Here is a 15,755-nt window from a genome sequence, read left to right as displayed (position 1 = left end):
CTTTGCAACCCCATGGACTGTAGCCCACCAGACCCCTCTGTCCATGGGATTGTCCAGACAAGAATACTAGAGTGGGTTGCCATTTCCTTCTCCAGGGGATCTGCCCAACCCAGGAGATGGAACCCGAGTCTCCTGCGTTGCAGGTAGATACTTTATCATTAGTGCCACCTGGGAAGTCACAGATACGTTCATAGACCTCCTAAGCTTCTGAGCTGTACATCACCAGCACGTCCTCTCCTCACACAGAGGAGAAAGCAGAGTAGTTTCCCTCACATCTATGACCAGTATCTGTCCCTTGGCTTCCCTGTATCTCAGGAAACATTCCCTGGAGTATAGTCATTTCTGTAATCAAAGCGACATGCTGTGCATGTGTTGTCTCCTACGTAAGGTGTTTAGAGCATGTGAAAGAATCTCATTTATTAGATTCACAGTCTTAATCATCTGTTTATATAACAGCTTGATTACAAGTTTGTAGTCAGTGTTTAAAAGTCCGGGGAAGTGTAATGTTAAGTTTTTAGGTTTTGGTTATGTGTAAATAGTGAATAAATATTTAGAAATGTGAATGCTGAATATTAAATGTTGTTTTAGAGGTTAATGAGTTAGTACATGCACTAAATAAAAGGTGAAATTTTCTGTTAATAATCACTTAACACGGCTGAGCGACTGAACTGAACTGAACTGAATCACTTAAGACATTAATGCTATGCGTAGTCAAGAATAAGGTATATAAAAGTTAATTTGTTAACTTTTATGAGTTTCAGTTTCCTTATCTATACAGACAAGGGGTTGGATTCCCATCATTGCTAAGGTTTTATCCATCTCTAAGATACTGGATTATTAAAATTCAGAAACTCTTTTGCTCATGTTTATACCAGATTTTTTTGCCATCTCAGAACAATCAACAACACAGGTAAATGGAAGTCAGATCCTCCATATAACAGCTTATAACGCCAGCATGCTTTTCATTCTTTTATATCACGGCTGCCTCTGTGTAAAAAGACTGTCAGCATTTCATCAAGGCACATGTCTCATTGATAGGTTTGCCAGGCACTCTTACACTCAAAACCCAGCCCATCTCACAGATAATTACCAGCTTCAGCACATCTTGGCTGCTTTCAGTTTTCTTATGCTGTGCACCAGCTCCGCACAGCAGTGGAAGAGAACAAACACTACTACCCACTTCTTATGACATTTTCCATTAAATTTTTGCAAAGGTCAAACATTTGAATAGTGCTTGGCTGTTTACAGAGCAACTTCCATTTCTCACAATTACCCTTGTTTTATAGATTTAGAACTAAAACTTGGAGAAGGCCAAATGACTCCTCAAAATCACGTGGCTAGTAAGTAGCAGGGCAGAGCTCACACCCGGGTATGTCTGACTTTAAGCACAATGGCTTTTCCATAAAAGTATTCCCAAGTGAGAGCAATATCTGTGTACCACACAGGGTGGTCACGAAAGTTGTTTTCCCACTTGGGAAAATAGAAACACTGAGTAACATTGATTCCACAACCTCCTCTCCACTATATTTGTTCTTAGCCAAGGTTGACTTTAAAGGCTGGATAGAAGGGAAAAAATGCCCATGGTTTCCATTAAAATGAATCAATAAAGAGAACTAAGAGGAGCTCCAAAAAATGTCGATGCCTTTCTTCCTTCTGTCTGTGCCTGGCGCTTAACTCTGGTATAATTCCGTGGAGGAGTGTGTTTTTCCCTCCCAACTGTTAACTGCCAGCTGTTAACTGATAACTGACCAAGGTTGCCTTGCTGATGTCACGCCTGGTCATGTGACTTGCTTTGGCCAATGAAATGTGAGCAGAATTGACATGTACCTGGTACCAACAGAAGCTTTGAAGAGCTAGCTACTCTGTTATTTCCACTCTCTCTTTTTTCCCCCGTGTCATGAGATCAGCATCTTCTAGATACAGGCTAGTCCTACTAACTTGGTTCCTTAATGAAGAAATGGAGTAGAGTTTCAGGGAACCTGTAGAGATTCAAGTAATGTGATAAACCTTCATTGTTGTCAACTACTGGGATTTTGGGCACCATTTGTTATTGCAGCATAGTTTACACTAAGCCAACAGGTTCAAGCATTTATGCCATTGTATTGCAAATAATTGTCACCTCCAAGGGACACTAGGCTGCTCCAGCAGATGCTATTCATTAACCATCTTTCAATCTCAGAGCCCAGCAGAGTGCCTGATGTATGACAGGTGATAAATGAATCTTTGATGACGGATGAATGGGTGGAAAGAGGGATGGATGACCAGTAGGATCATACCCTAAGAGTTCAAAATGGAGCACAGATTCCTTAGGCCAGACCACTCACTAATAAAACTCACATGGATACTGATGTGAGCTCTGATTTCATCAATTCCACTGCTATCCAAAATAATAATGTAGGACATAGCTGATTACCTTGAATTGTAATATTCTAGCTCTTACTATCCAAATCTGCATTTCCTAAAACTTCATCTCTAGATCGTGCCATCTGTGACTCCATGAGTTAGCAACTTCTGTTGACTAAGCAGTAAAACTCAATAGGAAACATGACAAAGTAGCTATCTGCCCTGACCTCCCCCCTACCATGCCACTGTGAGTGCGAGACAGGCAGGTTCAGGCAGCAGCTCTTGGCCCAAGTACTCGCCAAGTAGACAGTGATGGTCCCTGTTTCTTTCACTCCCTGCTGTTTTCTGCATGACTCCATGCTAACAATAGAGCACAGTCATTCAGAGAATAGTCTTGATAGAATCAGAAAGGCCTTGATTAAACCTGAATTACACTATTCACATGGCATTGATGCCATTCAGAACTCTGGAAGTAGAATGACCCTTCAGGGTTGTCCCGAGTTCAACCAGGATGAGCAGACTAGTGTAGAGAGACCCATTTCTTGAACCCTTTCTTTCCCCTCCAAAACTCATTGTCACATTTGCAGCCATTCAGCCTGTTTGCCGTGACTCTGAGCTCAGAAATGTGGCTGCACCATAGTCTGAGAGCCTAAATATGCGAGCTGAAAGAACTTTCTAGGAGACTTCTCTTCTTGCTCCTCCTCTAGTTCTGACAATAGACCAATGCATTTCTCCAGAATCTGCTGTAAAAAACCTGACCTGAAGCTGTCAGGATATGTTAGCTGTCACCTGCTGTATTATAGTCCTTTAAAGTCCTGTCAAAGTCCTTTAGAGTCATCAGGAGTTTTTCTTCCCTGACACCTGCCTCCTAAATTACAACCCAGACAACTCTGCTATTCCCAGGGGACGGAGAAGCAACTATTCACCCAGTTCGTTTCCTTCCCACCCCCACATGATCAATTTCCAGCATGCTTTTCTCCTCTGGAGCTGTTCCAGGTCAGGGCCAACACCTGTGCATTCATCCACCCCTTTGCTCTGAGGAATCTTTTTGACAGAATGTACAAGACGATGCGCCCTGATGCACAGTGACTAGGTGTTCCTCATGGTTGACACTTTGACCTAAAGTTGGCATCAAGTTCCTCAGACTGCCTTTGTTCTTTGATGGCTCCACAGAGTTGTATGAGGAAGCTGTTCGTGCAAAGCCCCTCAGAGGTTGCCCTCTACTGGAGCTGGTGTCTCTCTGGACCCCTCTCAACTGCTGCATCTACTGCAGGCGGACTTTCTAGCAGCTGGATGAGGGAGAGGCGCAAGCCTCACCGGGGACCACCACCCTCCCTGGAAGCCACAAGGAATCATGTCCCGTGTTAATAAGTGGCAGTGGGGTTGGGCTGGTAAAAAGTAGGGAAGCATAGAAGGTAATGACCACTGGCCTAAAACAAGTCTGTTTTTTAAGAGAGATATATATATATATATGTATGTATATTTATTTTTAGCTGCATTGGCTCTTGGACTTCCCAGGTGGCTCTAGTGGTAAAGAACCTGCCTGCCAATGCAGGAGATGTAAGAGATGCAGGTTCGATCCCTGGAAAGATTCCCTGGTGGAGAAAATGGCAGCCCACCCAAGTATTCCTGCCTGGAGAATCCTACGGGCAGAGAAGCCTGGCGGGCTATAGTCCATGGGGTCACAAAGAGTCAGACACGACTGAGCGACTAAGCACAGCACACACAGGTTGAGTCTTAGTTGCAGCACACAGGATCTTTCATTGCGGTGCACGGACTTCTCTCTTTAGTTGAGGTATGTGGGCTTAGTTGCCCTGTGACCTGTGAGATCTCACTTTCCTGACCGGGGATTGAACCTGCAAGCCCTGCGTTGGAAGACGAAGTCTTAACCACTGGACCACCAGGGAAATCCCCACAAGACTATTCTTATAAAGTTTGTTCAACTTAAATGTTCAGGAACTTCATTGGAAATTCTGACAATGACCATGTTTTTCTAAGAAACAGAAACACACATCCAAGAGGCAATTGTCAGGATGGGAATTCCACGACTTGTTTCTACCTGAACATTTTCAGGTGGTTTCATTCTTAGAAACATGGGGAAGTCCCAACGTGGATGCTAAAGTGGGTGCAGGAGGAGGAAACCTAACACGTATGTGCCAGACCATTCTCCGCACTTTCCCCATGTTAATTCCTTGAAATCTCCCAACACCATATGAGATAGCTTTTATTTGATCATTCCCCCACATGGCTAGTGGGGAAACGGAGGCACATGGTATTTTAAATAGCTTGCCCAGGTGATTGCAGAGTGGCCAAGATGGGTGTCACATGCTATCACTATTTTTCTGTGTGCAAAATACATTGTCAGTTGAGTACCTTCTCAAAATCCTAGGTAAGAGTTATCACCTTCTGTTTTACAGAGAAGAAAGCTGAGACTCAAAAAAAAAAAAAATTAAAAAATTCAGTGTCACAATGTCACAGAACTAGCAAGCCAGGATTTGAATGCTGAGGTGGAATTCCACCTTTTAAGGTGGCTAAACAACAGAAAGATCCTACTTTCCAAAGGCGATAGGAGGCAGTGGCTGTTTTCTGCACTGTCGTTCTAGGACAGGCTTGTGGCCAGAAGTGGGAGGTGGGCACTGCCTGGTACCCCAGCAGATGGCTGCACTTGGGCTCCAGAGCTTTGGCCAGCAGCCCGTCCATCTTCATGCCATGACCTGTTTTTGTTCACCCACTGAATTCTCTGGCCTATTTCTTTCCTGAAGAATAATTTCATAACCTCCACTGAGTAAGTGTCACATGCTGAGCATCAGTTCAGTTCAGTTCAGTCGCTCAGTCGTGTCTGACTCTTTGCGACCCCATGAATCACAGCACGCCAGGCCTCCCTGTCCATCACCAACTCCCAGAGTTCACGCAAACTCATGTCCATCGAGTCGGTGATGCCATCCAGCCATCTCATTCTCTGTTGTCCCCTTCTCCTCCCACCCCCAATCCCTCCCAGCATCAGACTCTTTTCCAGTGAGTCAACTCATCACATGAGGTGGCCAAAGTATTGGAGTTTCAGCTTTAGCATCAGTCCTTCCAATGAACACCCAGGACTGATCTCCTTTAGAATGGACTGGTTGGATCTCCTTGCAGTCCAAGGGACTCTCAAGAGTCTTCTCCAGCACCACAGTTCAAAAGCATCAATTCTTCTGCAGTCAGCTTTCTTCACAGTCCAACTCTCACATCCATACATGACCACAGGAAAAACCATAGCCTTGACTAGATGGACCTTGGTTGGCAAAGTAATGTCTCTTCTTTTTAATACACTATCCAGGTTGGTCATAACCTTCCTTCCAAGGAGCAAGCGTCTTTTAATTTCATGGCTGCAATCAGCATCCTCAGTGATTTTGGAACCCCAAAAAATAAAGTCTGACACTCTTTCCCCTGTTTCCCCATCTATTTGCCATGAAGTGATGGGACCAGATGCCATGATCTTTGTTTTCTGAATGTTGAGCTTCAAGCCAACCTTTTCACTCTCCTCTTTCACTTTCATCAAGAGGCTTTTGAGTTCCTCTTCACTTTTCTGCCATAAGGGTGGTGTCATCTGCATATCTGAGGTTATTGATATTTCTCCTGGCAATCTGGATTCCAGCTTGTGCTTCTTCCAGCCCAGCGTTTTTCATGATGTACTCTGCATACAAGTTAAATAAGCAGGGTAACAATATACAGCCTTGACGTACACCTTTTCCTATTTGGAACCAGTCTGTTGTTCCATGTCCAGTTCTAACTGTTGCTTCCTGACCTGCATACAGGTTTCTCAAGAGGCAGGTCAGGTGGTCTGGTATTCTCATCTCTTTCAGAATTTTCCACAGCTTATTGTGATCCACACAGTCAAAGGCTTTGGCATAGTCAATAAAGCAGAAATAGATATTTTTCTGGAACTATTTTGCTTTTTCCATGATCCAGTGGATGTTGGCAATTTGATCTCTGGTGCCTCTGCCTTTTCTAAAACATCTTGAACATCTGGAAGTTCACGGTTTGCTGGGAGCCAGCGAGGGAAATCCTATCCGTGGCGAAGGTCAATTGGGGAAGAGGCCTGACGGGCAAAGGCTAATCAGGACTCGAGAAACCCCCTGGACTTACCTGAGCATCTACCCCAAAGAAAACCGGAGTCTGACTGCCTTACTATCTTACGCCTCTTACCAAGTCTTCTAATACTTACGGGGGCTTCCCCCCAACCATCTTTCTCTGAAAACATTAATTCAGAGCTGTAGTTAAAAAGTTCTCCTCGGCTTAATAGGAGTGTTCCAATCCAAGCCCCTCTGATAGCTTTCTAACTTGCATGACAAGTTTGTCCGGGCTCTTACAACTACGAATGTGACTGTTTACAGCCTCCCAGCCATGCAAGGACAGAAAGCCTAATATTCTAAAATACAGGAATTTGTTGAAGAAGTTAAAATCATTAGAATAGTACTAAAAAAGATTTCATTGTTGAATCAATGCTTGCTGCAAAGTTTCCATATTTTCTATCTATTGTATCCTTGGAAATATATTAATCACATATAGAGAAAATAAGTAGTAGCCTTTGATTTAACCATATCAGATCTAAGTTGTTAAATTCCTTTCTTGTAGCTCACTACACCCTTGCCTTAAAGGAATGTAACTTTGTCATGTATCTTTGGAGAATAGCACCTGACTTTAGGAAAATCACCTTAAAAGAATATAAAACTTTTTCTAGATAACTAACCTTTGTTAGGAGAGAGGGCCATAAACTGTTAGCAGGCCTCCTGGCCAGAAGATGATGTAAACCACCTAAAACTTTTGTATATCACGAGACATACAAAAATAAGCCCTGATCCTGATAAGGGTCAAGACTGCTGACCCCGCGTGATTTTGGCATGACTCTGTACCTCCCTTTCTCTTTTTTTACGTGCACAACTTAGGGTATAAAAACAGCACTGGAAAATGAAGTTTTGGGCCTTGCTCACTGAAGCTTGGTCTCCCCGTGTCGTTCTTTCTCTTTTTCTGTCCTTTACTCTATTCTCCTTTTTCTGGTTGAGATCCTTAGAGTGCTGGGCCCTCTGCGTTTACTTATCTGCCTGGGCTTCTAAGACCCACTCGAGGGGGTGCCCTGGTGGGGTGCCTCCAGTGATTCGAGAGGGCGCCTGCGGCCTACGTAAACAGAGCACACCCCGTGCTGGGGTTTTATTGGTTTCCTGCATAAACCAAGGAGTCATCAGCCCGTCTCTCTCTCTCTCTCTCTCTCTCTCTCGCTGACACCGATGCCATTCATCCCGAGGATACCCTGGGCCATATCGAGGCTGGTCCCTGATAACAGTTCACATATTGCTGAAGCCTGGCTTGGAGAATTTTGAGCATGACTTTACTAGCGTGTGAGATGAGTGCAATTGTGCAGTAGTTTGAGCATTCTTTGGCATTGCCTTTCTTTGGGATTGGAATGAAGACTGACCTTTTCCAGTCCTGTGGCCACTGCTGAGTTTTCCAAATTTGCTGAGCATAGCATTCATGAACTTGGAGATGAAAACAAAATGTGCCTTCAGAGGACACGGAGTAATATTCACAATCCAGGCCGAAAAACCAGTAGGAAAATTGAGAAGACTCGAACCTTGCCCTTTCCCTTGCATCCAGGTTGGTTCCCTTTTTATACCAACCGACCCAAGTCATCAGCGACTGGGGGCCTGGCTTGCTCGACCCACTTTTCAGCTGGTCCCTCTGCATTCAGAAATCTCCACAACCTATTAGGATAAATTCATTCTCCACTTTGGTTTTCAGCACTACATTTTAAGTACCTCAAGTTGGTTCCCTGTCACCAATAAAACCCGCTGCCCCTGTCAGATCCTGCTGCCAAAATGAAGCGAAGAGTCAAATGTGAGCAGGTGACGTAGAGGTGTTAATCTGACAGTGTGATCGGATACTATCGGAAGAGCTGGGCTAAGGTGCTCTGACAAAAGGGCTGCCTATACAATTAAGTGGGTGTAATTAGATAGTGAAAGTTCCCTTTTTGTCTCCTTGCCTTTCTGTTTCTCAAGCCCAGACCTGCTGGTTCTGGTGTTTCCTTTTTTTTTTTTTGACTGCAGACTCTGGGGCCTTAGCTGCTTTTCCTCCCCTTGGCTAGCTGCCTGCTACTCCATTCCTCAAGATATCTTATCTCCAGCTCCACCTTATTGCCTCACTCTCCAAAGAGAAATCCATGAGTCTTAGGATTTTATGGAACGTGGGGTTACAAAAACAGCAAGCACAGGGAGTTAAGAATCCCACAGAGTCCTTATGGACGTGACTCCTTGTCATTAGCTCCTGGCTCCCTCGCAAATGTGGACTGGAAGCCCCAATGAAACAGGACTCTGCTCTGAAGCTGGGGCTCACCTATAGTCTCTCCTGGCCTGACTCCCACCCTGGGATTTCAACATTCATATCGGAATGTCTTACTCCTCCTGCTGGAAACTCTCCCCTGGATTACCTGTGCTTAGAGCAAGCTCTCTGCTCCTTTACCTGCACCTCCTGGCCCTTCATGATTTTGGCTCTGTTTCTCCACCCTCCTCTTTACTACTCTCCTCTTCATCCTGTGCTCCAGCCCAGTCTGGTTGTCTAGCTGTGCTTTGAACACTTCCAAGTCTGTCCATGGCAGGAGCTTTGCACTGGCCAGTGCTTGTCCTTGGAACCCCTCCTTATCTGTGGGCCTCAGCTAAATGCAGCTTGTGATTCTGAACTGGGTTCTTTTGTTGGCATCACTGACACGACTTGAGTAGAGTTTTGAGAATTAGATAGTTGCTGTCATCAAATGTTAATGTCCTGATTTAAACACCTATATTTTGCTTATGTAGAAAATTACTAAAGAGTCGTCCTGACAAGGAGAGGTGATTACGGCAGCTTGTCTCCAACATGGCTGACCACCATGCTTTCCTTCTCCCCTCTACACACAAGCCAGAGTTGCAGCCTGTTCCACTGCCCCCTCACACGTGGCCTGACTTATGACTGCTGTGATGAACAGAATACTACTGAAGTCAGGCTGTGCGAGTTCTGAGGCTAGGTCCCAAGGAGCCTTGCAGCCTCTGCTTGTGTCTCTCAGAGTGCTTGCTCATAGAGAAGCCAACTGCTGCGTAAGAAGTGCAAGTACCCTGAAACCACCATGCTGCGAGGAAACCCACGCTAGTCACATGGAAGGATCAGGAAGGAAAAGATGTCCTCTGACCATCAGTATCTGGGGCACACCAAGAACTGCTGCACTGAGCCCTTCAGGCCCAGAACTCTGAAAAATAATGATAAATTGTTTTAGCCACTGTATTGTTCAGTTCAGTTCAGTCGCTCAGTCGTGTCCGACTCTCTGCGACCCCATGAATCACAGCACGCCAGGCCTCCCTGTCCATCACCTATTGTAGATTTGTTATAAATTTTTTTTAAAGGTTTATTTAAAGAAACGTGAAGAACTGATGCCACAAAATACAAATCTTCTTCAGCACAGTTTCCAACCAGATGCTTATATGATAAAGCAAGATTAAAACTTTAGATCAATTTTAGGATCACCTCCATCAACGTAAGTCAGATTAGGGTCTAAAAACTAAACTGCAGGTGCCAGCAGTTCAAAAACAGTAGCTTTTAAAAATAACGAAAAAGGAATATCTCTTCTATCTTTATATTTCTTGAAAAAAGGAGAAGGTGGTGTTCTTCATGTTTCTTTTTTATGTGTTTAAAATCAATCATTAACTTCCAAATGAATGGAGAATTTACTGTTTTTGAGCTATATAGAGGGCAAGTGTGCTTGATTAGAGCATGAACTGTACTTTCACAGTAGCTGATGTGCTTTGCACTCTGCTCTTGCAGATTTATTCTGTTTACAGTAGACTGATATCAAGTTTTTGTAAATAATTTTTACTTAGCACTTCAACTATGATTGTACAAACTGATTTTAAATGTAGCGATTGTATGTTTTGGTTATAAATTGGAAATTTGTAATAAAAATTAAATGATTTGTTCTCTAAAAAAAATAATAAAGGTTTGTTTATTTTTTGCTGTGCCGGGCTTCTGTTGCTGCTGCAGGAGGGGCTGCTCTTCTGTGGCTGACGAGGAGGGGCTGCTCTTCGCTGCGTCACCCGGGCTTCTCACTGTGCTGCTTCTGTCGTGGAGCCACGGGCTCTAGGCTCGCAGGTCTCAGTGGTTGCGTCGTTTCAGCTCAGTCATCCTGTGGCATGTGGGATCTTCCCAAACCAGGAATTGAGCCCCTGTTCCATACATTGTCAGGGAGAGTCTTCACCACTGAGCCCCCAGGGAAGCCTATTACATGTTTATATAGAACAAGAACAGTAGTTACATTTGAATGGTAATGGAACCATGATGGATGTAAGTTTCTTATGTTTCTCTCTCTTTTGCATTAAGCATATGTTAATTTTGTAATTAAAGAAACAACTCATTTCCCCCAGCACTGTAGGTTAAGAATAGCATTACTTAGTGAACATCCCAAGACAGTGGCGGCAGCTGCTAGACAGTGGCTTCCTCCCCGTGATAGCCATAGCATCTAACACAAATGGTTGGATACATTAGGTTCTTTACATTTATTGAATAATTTATGTATGGGAGTATATTGAATAAATTCCTCCAGGATGAAAAACTATTTATTCATCCATTTATTTACTTAGAGACATTTATGTTAGTTTGGCAACATGCTTTTTTTTTTTTTTTTAATAACTAGCTGTATGCTCTCTTTAAAAGACCCTTTTAAAGGAGCTTGCTGCTGCTAAGTCACTTCAGTCGTGTCCGACTCTGTGTGACCCCATAGACGGAAGCCCACCCGGCTCCCCCATCCCTGGGATTCTTAAAGACACCAAAATTTGAGGCATGCGTTTAAGATATGATCTATTCTCTTCTCCACAGTACATTTGTCTCCATGTGATTTTCTCATCTGCTTCCTTCTGTAACTTCCCCATTCTGTGTGGACATTTTGCCACCATACCTCTCCCTTTGTACATGTCTAAGAAAAGATACCGCAAAAATAAAATTATAAACAAATCTCTTTTGGAATAAAACTGAGATGAAATACCAACAGCTCAACTATTATTAGTATATAAGCAGACTAATACTTATGATCCAGTAGGATTAATTTCAAGAATAAAAAGGTAACATAGCACTGGAATTGGTTAGGGGGCGGGAGGAGACGGGGATGACAGAGAATGAGATGGCTGGATGGCATCACCGACTCGATGGACATGAGTTTGAGTGAACTCCGGGAGTTGGTGATGGATTGGGAGGCCTGGTGTGCTGTGATTCATGAGGTCGCAAAGAGTCGGACACGACTGAGCGACTGAACTGAACTGAATGTTTTGTAGATCACAGAAGAAAATATGATCTCCTAATTAAAAAAAATTTCTTAGTAAACTGTATCTTGAGGAATGCTTCCTTAACATGATAAAAAATTAATATTAAATGAACACTTACTGAGATATTGTGTATGCAAGGCACTGCATTAAGTTTTATGGACCATAAAACATTAAATAAGGCAAGTTTCTGCTTTCAGGAACCTAAAGCATATACTATTTGATCACAAAACATTACCAGTCTCCTCTTCTACAAGTGAAACTTTGATTTCACAACTGAGAATTAATCTAAAAAATGTATTTCAACTTAAGATATTTGCATAATATTCATTGCAGTATAACTTTTTAGTAGCAAAACTTCTTAACCTTAATGTCCAATAATAGGGGGATAGTTATGGAAATTTCTTCATATTGACTCAGTGGAACATTACTCATTCATTAACGTCTTATTCAGTACCCACAATGTGCCAAAAACCTAACACATAGACTAAATTAGTTCAGAGACAAGGCAGTAATATTGAACACTGTATATACAGTAAAACTAGGTTTATAAAGTATGAGAGAGTTTCTCAACGTTTGTATCAGAGAGTACTTTGCTGGGGGGTGTGGTTTTGTCCTGTGCATTGCAGCGTGTTTAGCAGCATCCCTGGCCTGTACCAGTGGGCCTGAAGCACACCCTCCCTCCTGCCTTGTTTTGACAACCAACAGAGACACACAGTGCCACATGTCTCCCAGGGAACAAATTTGTCTGTGGTCAAGTATAATACATTTTCAACACAGAACACAATTTACCTTATACAGTTTTGTCTACAACTGTATAAAAACCTGGGCTTCCCTTGTGGCTCAGTGGTAAAGAATCCACCTGCCAGTACAGGAGACATCAGTTCAATCCCTAGGTTGGGAAGATCCCCTGGCGAAGAAAATGGCAACCTGCTCCAGTATTCTTGCCTGGGAAATCCCATGGACAGAGGAGTCTGGTGGGCTACAGTCCATGGGGTCACAAAAGAGTCAGACACAACTTAGTGACTCAACAACAACAATATACAGAAACCTATATGTTAAAAACCCTCTAAATAAGCGAATAAAAAATGGAAGAAACAATGAAGGTTTAATATTTGCTATGATTATTGGTGGAATTCTGATTGCAATTTCTTTTCTCAGATTTTCTAATTATTATAGCAGTAAATATAGCCCATTTTTAAGATGAGCCTTTTAAACAGATTTAAGAAGAACTTTCAGCTCAGGAACGTCAGCAGTTCTCTGTGGCAGTGCTAGTTCCCTTGGTGGGCTGATGTGTGGTCCTCATTTCCCTTACGTATCCCCTGAGTTCTAGCCCTCCACAAAAAGGCCTTGGCTAGCTATAGGTTTCCCTGCATGTGTGTTTCAGGAGCAATGATTTCTGCCTAGAGCAGTTCCCAAATGACTCTCTTTGTAGTTTCTGGCATATCTATAATACCAACTGTGATGGATGGTTTTACCTGTAACTTGATTGCACTACCGGGTGCCTAGATATTTAGCCAAACTTTATTCTGGGTATTTCTGTTAGGGTGATTTGGATAAGTTTCACATTTAAATCAATAGACTGAGTGAAGCAGATTTTTCTCTGTACTATGTGTAGGCCTCATCCAATCAGTTGAAGGCCTGAAGAGAACAGGGCTGACCCTCACTTGAGTACGAGTTCTCTCTTCTGGGACTTCCTTGGTGGTCCAGTGGTTTAGAATCCAGCTTCCAATTCAGGGGACCGTGGGTTCAATCCCTGATCAGGGAACTAAGATCCCACATGCTGCTGGAAAACTCAGCCCATACGCCACAACTAGAGAGCCCATGTGTCACAAGTACTGATACCCATGCGCTCCAGAGCCTGTGCTGTGCAACAAGAGACTCTCACACACCACAGTGAAGACACAGCACAAAAAAAAAAGAAGAGAGAATTCTTCTACCTGACAGCCTTGCACTAGGACAGTGGTGCTTTTTCCCATCTTGGACCCGAACTGAAACTTGGACCCAGACTTCACTGTTCCTATGTTCCAGGACTTTAGACTGAGACTGAAACTAAATCATTGGCTCTTCTGGGTCTCCAGCTTGCTGAATCTGTTTGCAGATCTTGGGACCTGTCAGCCTTTAGGACCAACAGGAGATAGGTAGATAGATAGATACATACATACATATATAGTTATTATAATAAAAGGAATGTGTGTGTGTATATATCAGTTCAGTTCAGTTCAGTCGCTCAGTCATGTCCGACTCTCCGCGACCCCATGAATCACAGCACGCCAGGCCTCCCTGTCCATCACCAACTCCCGGAGTACACTCAAACTCATGTCCACAGAGTCGGTGATGCCATCCAGCCATCTCATTCTCGGTCGTCCCCTTTTCCTCCCGCCCCCAACCCTTCCCAGCATCAGAGTCTTTTCCAGTGAGTCAACTCGTCACATGAGGTGGCCCAAGTATTGCAGTTTCAGCTCTAGCATCAGTGCTTTCAGTGAACACCCAGGATCGATCTCCCTTAGAATGGACTGGTTGGATCTCCTTGCGGTACAAGGGACTCTCAAGAGTCTTCTCCAACACCACAGTTCAAAAGCATCAATTCTTCGGCGATCAGCCTTCTTCACAGTCCAACTCTCACATCCATACATGATCACGGGAAAAACCATAGCCTTGACTAGATGGACCTTTGTTGGCAAAGTAATGTCTCTGCCTTTTAACATATTATCAAGGTTGTTCATAACTTTCCTTCCAAGAAGTAAGCGTCTTTTAATTTCATGGCTGCAATCAGCATCTGCAGTGATCTTAGAGCCCAAAAAAATAAAGTCTGACACTGTTTCCACTGTTTCCCCATCTATTTGCCATGAAGTGATGGGACCAGATGCCATGATCTTTGTTTTCTGAATGTTGAGCTTCAAGCCAACCTTTTCACTCTCCTCTTTCACTTTCATCAAGAGGCTTTTGAGTTCCTCTTCCCTTTCTGCAATAAGGGTAGTGTCATCTGCATATCTGAGGTTATTGATATTTCTCCCAGCAATCTTGATTCCAGCTTGTGCTTCTTCCAGCCCAGCATTCCTCATGATGTACTCTGCATATAAGTTAAATAAGCAAGGTGACAATATACAGCCTTGACGCACTCCCTTTCCTATTTGGAACCAGTCTGTTGTTCCATGTACAGTTCTGACTGTTGCTTCCTGACCTGCATACAAGTTTCTCAAGAGGCAGGTCAGGTGGTCTGGGATTCCCATCTCTTTCAGAATTTTCCACAGTTTATTGTGATCCACACAGTCAAAGGCTTTGGCATAGTCAATGAAGCAGAAATAGATGTTTTTCTGGAACTCTCTTGCTTTCTCCATGATCCAGCGGATGTTGGCAATTTGATCTCTGGTGCCTCTGCCTTTTCTACTGGAGATCAGTGGAGGAGTAACTCTAGAAGGAATAAAGGGATGGAGCAAAAGCAAAGCCAATACCCAGTTGTGGATGTGACTGGTGATAGAAGCAAGGTCCGGTGCTGTAAAGAGCAATATTGCATAGGAACCTGGAGTGTTAGGTCCATGAATCAAGGCAAATTGGAAGTGGTCAAACAGGAGATGGCAAGAGTGAACATAGACATTCTAGGAATCAGTGAATTAAAATGGACTGGAATGGGTGAATTTAACTCAGATGACCATTATATCTACTACTGTGGGCAGGAATCCCTTAGAAGAAATGGAGTAGCCATCATGGTCAGCAAAAGAGTCCGAAATGCAGTACTTGGATGCAATCTTAAAAACGACAGAATGATTTCTGTTCATTTCCAAGGCAAACCATTCAATATTACAGTAATCCAGGCTTATGTCCCAACCAGTAACGCTGAAGAAGCCGAAGTTGAACAGTTCAATGAAGACCTACAAGACCTTTTAGAACTAACACCCAAAAAAGATGTCCTTTTCATTATAGGGGACTGGAATGCAAAAGTAGGAAGTCAAGAAACACCTAGAGCACGGAATGAAGCAGGGCAAAGGCTAGTAGAGTGTGTGTGTATATATATATATATGTATGTATGTATGTATATATATGGTCTTCCCTGGTGTTTCAGTGGTAAAGAATCCACGTGCTAATGCAGGAGACACAGGTTTG

This window comes from Moschus berezovskii, chromosome 16 (assembly GCF_049115385.1).
Source record: "Moschus berezovskii isolate FMDL1 chromosome 16, NW_MosBer_1.0, whole genome shotgun sequence".
Taxonomy (NCBI): Eukaryota; Metazoa; Chordata; class Mammalia; order Artiodactyla; family Moschidae; genus Moschus; species Moschus berezovskii.
The sequence above is the reverse complement of the archived record's forward strand: the minus strand, read 5'-3'. Positions refer to the sequence as shown.